The 8,166-nt window shown below is 49.5% G+C and overlaps 1 long non-coding RNA gene across 1 annotated transcript; it reads right to left on the bottom strand.

Annotated features, from left to right (window-relative positions):
* Positions 1 to 304: 304 nt before the first annotated feature.
* Positions 305 to 5,938, bottom strand: LOC139078101 (uncharacterized). Its single transcript, XR_011530860.1, has 2 exons — positions 5,003 to 5,938; positions 305 to 1,916 (listed from the first exon to the last, which is right to left on the bottom strand). It is a non-coding gene; the product is annotated as an uncharacterized lncRNA (long non-coding RNA).
* Positions 5,939 to 8,166: the final 2,228 nt, after the last annotated feature.

Below are 8,166 nucleotides of genomic sequence, written 5' to 3'. Positions count from 1 at the left end.
GGCAGCTTTGAAAGCCAAGGATAGGGCCCACGGTGCGAGCTTTCTGTGAGGGTGGAGACCTCATCTTCTTGTTCAGACCCAAAGCCCAGCCACATGTGGTGTCGTGAGCCAGTTCACAGAGGGAGCAGGAGGCTCTAGAAGCTCCGTCGGCATGGGTCTCCCCTGGGCTTTCTTGCTCGAAGCCCCTCAGCTGTCACCCACATCTGCTTTTACTTCTCCCCATCACCGTTCCTTTTTTGGCTCCGGGGAAGTTTTCTAAATGCCCAGAACAAGCTGTTTTCAGTTGATTATGCATACATTTTCATTCAATAACAAATTTTATTTCATCCGCTATGTCTAAAACATTATCCTTTGAACATTGAGTCCATTATGAAACTATTGAGATGTAATCTCATGTTTGATGTCATCTTTAAAAGCCAGCGTGTACTGCCCATGTCTCAGGACTCACTAGCTCCTCTTCACGTGCATCATGGCCACACATGGCTGATGGCTACTGCAGCGGCCAGCACACAGTTCTAGATAGCAGAAAAGGAGGAAACACTTACAAAAAGCTTTGAAGTCAAAACTGTACAAGGCCAATAAGAGAAGAGTAATAACAGACCAATCGCTTATCAACATAGATGCAAAAAACTCCAAGCAAAATATTGGCAAACTGAATTCACTCAATACACATAAAAATGGAAAAGATCATGTCAAATTGTTATATTCCAGGAATTTAAAGGTGGTTTAACATTAGAAAGTATGTGTGTGTACGAGTGTGTAACATCAGCGTGAACAGATTATGAAGAGACAAGGCCACTAATTTTTAACGATTTCATCTCAGAGTGATCAGGTTTGGGTGATTTTTAGTTTACTTTTTATATTGCTTATACTTTTTACATATTAAAAAGCAATAAAACTATTTTCATAGCAGGAGAATAATAGGAGAAGAGAAAAACCCAAAATTAGAAATGAGAATGAAGAACTAACAACAGAAACAGAGGAAAAGAAAAAATTTTGAGAGAACATTTTAACTCCATGCAAATAAAATAGAGTGAATGTCACTATAGAAATATATACAGGATCTGTACTTTTCCTTATCTAGAAAAAAGTACTTCTGACCTCAAAAAAAGTAAATAGAATATCTAACCAGACAAGTTAGCATGGAACAGTTGAAGGTGTCACTAAAGGTCTGAAGTCTGCCACCAAAGTCCATATCAGTCTTATGAAATTTGATGAAACCTTCAAATTCAAGTAACAGGTAATTCCAGCGCCATTTAAAATGTTCTAGGTGAATGAAAAGAGAAAGCTTCATGTCTGTCTTTATTCAGTACAAGAGATACCAAATCCTGAAAAAACAGGAATAAATAATAAACAATAAACTAATTTCCTATGATCACTGGTGGAAATATCCTAGTGGAATATAACAAGTAGACCCAGGAATATGTTTAAGAAATGAAATGCAAGCTGGGTCCGCGTTAGGAACAATGGGCATTCATCCACTTCCTGTGAGTCTCACTCCGGCGTTCCCGGAGGCAGAGTCTGAGATGAGGGTTCTCACGCAGGTGCTCCATCATGGGAGCTCCTGGGACACAGTCAGAATCGGAGGCAGGAGCGGCAGGGAGATGCTGGGTGGACAGGAGGCTCCCTTGGAGTCCAGCTTTGGTCTGTCCCACAGGGGGATCTGAAGCGGGAAGAGCACCACCGTCTGCTCCACCTGGAGGCCAGCGGACCGGCTTTTGTAATCGGTACAGCCCAGCGTGACTGTGGGCTGGCCCCACACCCAGGGGGTCTCTGGGAAAAGGGCCCCTGTGGGCTGAGGGCAATTCTCTGGGATACATGGGCGGGGCAGCTGTGAGCAGTTAGTCGCTGGCACTCCCAGCAGCTGGTGGATCTGGAGTGAGGGGCTTGGGAGTGGGGTGCTCCATCAGCATCTCCTACAAGTCAAAGGAGAAGATGCCTGATTGTATTTAAAATTAATACACAACTTACTAAGATGCAAAACTTTAAAAGCCTCACTTTGCCCCTCGAACTTCAAGTTTGACAAAAATTATTATTCTATTTGTATTTCTGGTAAAATTTGTGTACAGACAAGTAGACATTTCCTCTTTGCTTAGTGTTTGGGTAATTCCAGATTAACTGCTAAAATCCTTCAATAAGCAACCCTCTTTATAAGCTTAATTGCTTCAATAGCCTATTTCCGTAAAGCAAACTATCCCAAACTCAGTGGCTAGTCATTACTTCCCAGAATTCCGTGGGTTGGCAATCTGGGAAGTTCTATCGCTGGTCTCCCCTGGCCTCATATGTACAGCTGCATCACTGAAGGCTTGATGGGGATCAGTCAGTCCACGATGGCCCCTCTCACGTGGCCGGCACCTCAGTTCTCCTCCTCGTGGCCTCTCCAGGTGGCTGGCCCACGTTTCTTCACAACATGGAGGGAGCTCTCAGGCTGCCAAGAGAGGAGATGGGTGCTTCCAGGTGCCTTGGGCCAGACTCCAGCCTCCTTCTCTCAGTGAGAGCCCGCCAGGAGACGGGCCCAAATCCAGAGAGGCGGAGAGATCGTCTTCCTCTCTGCGTGGAGGCGCAGCAGTGCTGCACTGCAAAGAGCCTCTGACAGGCGGGGACACATTATTATACAAATACCACATTAACTAATTACTTTTCTTCAACTTTTTAAACTGTATTTTAAAATGGAATATACTCCCCGTGCCTGTCCGAGCAGCACTATAAATCTCCCAGGCACGTTTTTCTAAGTGCCTGTGATAGACAGAATAATGGTTCCCCCAATGATGTGCACATCTTAATCCCCAGAAGCTGTGTGTTAGGTTACATGGAAAAAGGGGATGAAGATGGCAAATGAGATTAAGGTCGCTAAGCAGCTGACCGTAAAATAGGGAGAGTACCCTGTATGAGCCGGGTGGGCCCGGTAGAATCACAAGGGTCCTTAGAAGTGGAAGATGGATGCAGAAGAGTCAGAGGAAGACATGGACAATGGAAGCAGGCTCAGAGCCACTATGTACTGGCTTTAAGATGGCAGGACGGGGCCACCAAACAAGGAATGTGGGCAGCTCTAGCAGCAGAGAAGGCCAGGAAACAGATTCTGTCCCGGAGCCTGCAGAAGGGCACGTGGTCCTGCTAACACCTTGGTTTTAGCCCAGTGAGACCCAAACTACAGAATTGGAAGAGGACGTATTTCTGTTGTTTTAAACCACTAAATTTGTGGTAATTTGTTACAGCAGTGATGGAAAACTGACAGCACTTAAACAGTCCTTTTAAATCTAATAAATCAAACTTGGAACTGTAGAAAATCAATGTCGTGTTAAGCATTGCAGTACTGATTTACAAACTTCCTCACATTCCTATGTACTTACCAACAGCAACTAGACCAATTTCACTTTCCAAATTTAACCCACATGTTTATATGTCAGGTATGCCACTTTATTTTCCGCTTTATACAATTGAAAAACAAACACATGGATGGTGCCAATGCTTATGAAGCGTTTTCTTCAATTGAGTGAAACTGCGCCTACTGTGGGTTGGAGTCACCCTGTGGTGCTCCCCGGCGAGCCCTGAGCGGGCGCCTGCATAGGGCTGCTCTGCACGCATTCCCCATGCCTCACATCCACATTGCCGTATCCTGTATTCTCATCTTCAGTGCAAGCTCCTAGAGATCAAGAATCCTGACTCAGACCCTTGCTTCACCTTCCTATGCAGCATTTTCTTGAAAGCAGTGTAGGCTTGATAGCTGTTTGCGAGTTGATCAGCCATTTTGGAATGATCGGCCATCATCTCCATCATTCTCTAATTGCTGGCATAGTTATTTTGCAAAAGGTCAAAATGAGGCACTGAAGCAGACACTGATGCAGCAGGTTCCACTTCTGCTCCCTCTCCATGCAACCCAATGTGTTCAGGGCTCCACCCATTCCACCCCCCAGCTTCTGCTCAGCCAAGGCCAGTCAAGGGCATCCCACCTCTTCTTGCCATGATTGGTTCATGAACCTAGGTTTTGACCAATCATGGCATTCCCCTGGGGTGGGGGTGGGGATGAGGATAAGGGCTGTTACTGGTCTGGGCTGGCTGTGACTTAAGTTGGCCCAATTCGTCTAGAACTCTTTTATCTCACAACTGGCCCCTCTTTTGGCAGAAAGTAGGAAGACTAAGCCTGACTCATGATTTCAAACAATTGCATCACCTTGTTTCAGGTCAGAAGGGCTTTGCTAAGTGCTCCTGGTGGGCAGAACACTGACCTCCATCAGACCAAAGCTCACGTTAGAGGAAGCCCCAAAGATGTGTGGGTGAGCCCTGACCTCTGATGATTCATGGATGCAAGAGCTCCGCTTGTTTTGAAACCCCCACACAATCCGTGCTCATCCTGGAACTAAGCTGATGCTCAGGAAATGCCTCACTGGCACGGGCAGACCAGGGCGGATGCCAGGCCTGTACTGAAGGACAGACATGCATCCATCTTGGATGACTGGTACTGTCGGCTGCACTGACCCCAACCCGTGTGTCCAGTGTCTTTTCCTGCTACCGCAAATCAGACTCCCCTCTCCCGGAAACTGAACCTCGCGGAATGCCCACTTTCCCTATGTGGCACACCCTCTTGATTGACCTGCAGCCTCTGTTCTCAACTTCCCCTGCAACTCCACAGGCTAAAATACCGAGCAGTGGCTCCCCAGCCAGCCTTGCAGCTGGGGGTGTCCAGGAGGTGGGGGAGTTCTGCGGGACTTCCTGGGAAGGTCTTTTTCTTCCAGAGAGCTCTCTCTCGGTCTGCCTGCCATTGGCAATGAGGCCTCTGGGCAGGGGCAGTTGTTGGTCGTATTGCAGACCTGCAGTGTGAGCCTGAAGACAGAGCCTGCGTGTTAAGGAAAGGGCCACTAGGATGAGGACGACCTGGATCTTGACCCGCACCTTACCTTGGGCTGACCACTTACAGAATTTCTTATGGGGTAAACAGTGAATATCTTTTAAGTCACGAGAGCTGATTTGGGGTTAGTTGTATGTAAACTACATGCAGACACACCTTTTTGTCTGAGTTGCTCCGTCTCTGCACTTCAGGACTCCACCTGGCACTCGGCTGCCCTGAAGATGACCCGTATGAGCCTGTCAATCGAACCTGCGGTGCTGGTCTTGGCCTGGAGAACTTCCACACGCTCAGGGTCTCAAGGCTTCCCAGGCCCACTGCGGACCAGCTCCTAGTCCCCAGATGTCCCAGCTGCACCCTCTCGCTGTGTGGACGTCGCACAAGCTGGGTCAAAGCCTCTTCATCCTTAAACTGCTCCGAGCCCCCCGCCTAGACTTGGGTGAGCAAAGGGACTCCTCGTGGTGCGGTGAGGATGGCCACTGCCAGCGGCTTCGTAACTCCTGGTCATCAATAGGTGTCATCCGGGCTTCTGCTTTGGCCAAAGGAGCAGAGTCCAGTGAAATTTCTTAGTTTTAAAAGATGAAGATCAGAGAGATCATTTTAATTGACTGGTTTTGATCGAGTTTCAGTGAAACTCCAGAAGCTCCAAACGTGGGATAAGAGAGCAGAGCCGGTGGCATCGGGGTACACGGGATGATGCGGGGTTTGAAGAGCAGGCGTCCAGCACAGCTGGCCAAGGAGATGGCCGGGCTCCCCTCGGTGGCCCACTGCCCCTGATGAGCTTCTCCTCACATCTTTGCATTTTCTTGTGGTGGCCTCTTCAGACCTAACACAGCTCAATCTTACTGCCCTTATGGACCAAGCACTGTGTTCAGTGTTGTTTTTTTAATCTTCACTCCAAGACAAGGAGGGGTCTTGTGAACTTCGACAGCTGAGGGAACAGAGAATTCCAGCGTGGGCCTGGCTTCACACCCCCGAGTGGTTCACGTGGCCTCACCCCTCCCTGGCCACAATGGACTGAGCACAGGGTGCACAGCCGATCCTAGATCAGCGAGGGCCTCTGGCTTCTGAGCCTTGCTCAGACCATGTGTCAGTCATCAGGAACCCCTCTTCTGTTGACCTAGACTGGGAAAGTGGCAGTCTGGGCCAGGGAGGGCATGCCAGAGCTGAAAGGGCTCCAGGTAAACTTGGGGGTGGTGAGGGCAGCCCTGATGGTGCCAAGCAGCTTGAATTGGTGCACGTGTGGTTGAGGAGAGGGGAGAAGGGAGCAGAGGCTGCCCTGGGAGAGAACTGCCTGCTCCTCCATGCCCAGTGGCTGTCTGGTCCTCCAAGCTGTGTGAGTGCCCTTAGAATAGCATTCTGTTTCGAGGAAGGAAAGAGGAAGGAAGGAAGGAGGGAAGGGAGGATGGAAGGAGAGAGGGAGGGAAGGAAGGAAAGAAGAAGAGCGGAAGGGAAGGAAGATGGAAGGAGGGAAGGAAGAGCTTGGCTGCCTTCCTCCTCTCCATCCTTGCTGCTCCCTGCCCAGCCACAAATGTAGGCAAGTCCAGTCATTTTGAACTGAAAGAGGGACCACATTATGGAAGAATGTAATCATTAGAGTGGCCCTCATATGTCTTGTCACCCCTCAGAACAAACCTCTAGTACATTCTGAACCCAAAGGGACACAGGGACTCATTTTGGTTTGTCACAAAGATCCGGTACCCCAAGCCTGCAGCCTCCTGTGGCTGCTCTGCGTGGTCTCCTCCCTGGTCACTGCGAGATGGTGAAATGAGCTGCTTGCCCAACGTGCCTGATGAGCTAATAAATCACGGGGGCCGTGCGTGACACTGATTTCCTGGTTGCACAATCTCTGTGCAGGCAGGTCCCTGCCCTGGGCACCCCCTCAGCCCCTGATGAGGCAAAGACCCAGCTCTAGTAGGTGGGAGGTTATACTCCAGGCACAGGCTGAGTGTGCCAAAAAGGGGCGTGGCAGCAAGGGTGCCTTAGGGCTTGCTGGAAAGGGTCCGTCGTCCTTAGCACCTGATGAAACACGGCCAACGGGGGGCTTTGTTTTGAACCAGCTCAGTGCTCACCAGACTCTGCCTTTTCTCCTCCCTGCCAGGCTCTCCCAGGGAGCAGGCAGGCCAGTCTGTGCAATTCAACAATGGGCTGCAGCCTCTCACTGGCCAAGGCTCTGTGCGGGGCGTGTGGGGGACCAGGGGGACTGGGCCATGACCCTGGCCCCATGAAGCTCGCAGGGAGGAGGCAAGTGGGCAGCAGGCGTGGAGCTGAACTGCCTGGCTGAGTCTCCTCCGGACGGAATGCTTACTGAGTCACTTTCCTTGTTGTAAGTGGTGATGATAACAGAATACAATAGCAGTACCTCAGTTTGTCTGAATTAAATGAGATAATACATGGAAAGTCCTTAGACCAGTGCCAGGCATAGAGTGAATGACTAGCTACTGCTGGATTAGCTTTTGTTAATCAAAATAAATGCATATTTCCCCAAAGAAAGAAGGGAGGGAGGGAGTCCTATATTTTAGATGCACATAAATAAAGCTGTGGACACCATATAGCCATGAGAGTCTGGTGAGGGACATTTGGTGAACATGCCCAGTGGTTTAAGGCTGACAATGCAGAAGGCAAGTTGCTTCCCAGGGCTGGGATGGGCTGTCACACCCTGGAACACAAAGGCCTGCCTGCCGAGGGGGCAGGAAGGAGGAGTGGGGACCTTGGCACTGAGGAGGCATCGCACCCTGGAACTGGGAATATGACCTCGCCTTGGGAGCCGAGCCTTGTCAGTGACAGCTGCCCAGAAGAGAGGTCCCCAAACCTGCCTGCTCAACTCCTCCTTGAATTCCTTGAGAAACCCCAGCATCTTTGCAGTGAATTCCCTTTTCCCTTTCAACTGGCTCAAATTGGTTTCTTTTGCCTGCAGAAACAAGAAATGAACCTGAGGCAAATTCCTAAGTTCTCAAATATTTTTGAGCGCTTCCCTTTCTGTCTGCACCAGCTAATGTGCAGCAGAAACCGTGGTGGCCGTTCAGCTGAGGCTTCCCCAAGACGAACGAACGAACCAGAGACGCCCTCTGGACTTCCCTCTCTTCACTCAGGAGGTGGATCTCTCCCTCCACCGGCCCCAGCACACCTGGATTCCAGGACTAATGCCAAGTTTTGCCAGCAGCAAACAATCCTGCGGGCAAGGAGGAGAGGAGGGAGAGAGGATTTCAATGTGGACATCCACAAATGCCGGCCTCAGAAACTGGGTTTAGGTGCTATAATTAACCACTCAAAAAAATAAAATATGAAAATCGGGCCCAGTAATTTTTCCAGATATTTTTCCA

The sequence above is a fragment of the Equus przewalskii genome, chromosome 21 (assembly GCF_037783145.1).
Source record: "Equus przewalskii isolate Varuska chromosome 21, EquPr2, whole genome shotgun sequence".
Lineage (NCBI taxonomy): Eukaryota > Metazoa > Chordata > Mammalia > Perissodactyla > Equidae > Equus > Equus przewalskii.
The sequence above is the reverse complement of the archived record's forward strand: the minus strand, read 5'-3'. Positions and strand labels throughout refer to the sequence as shown.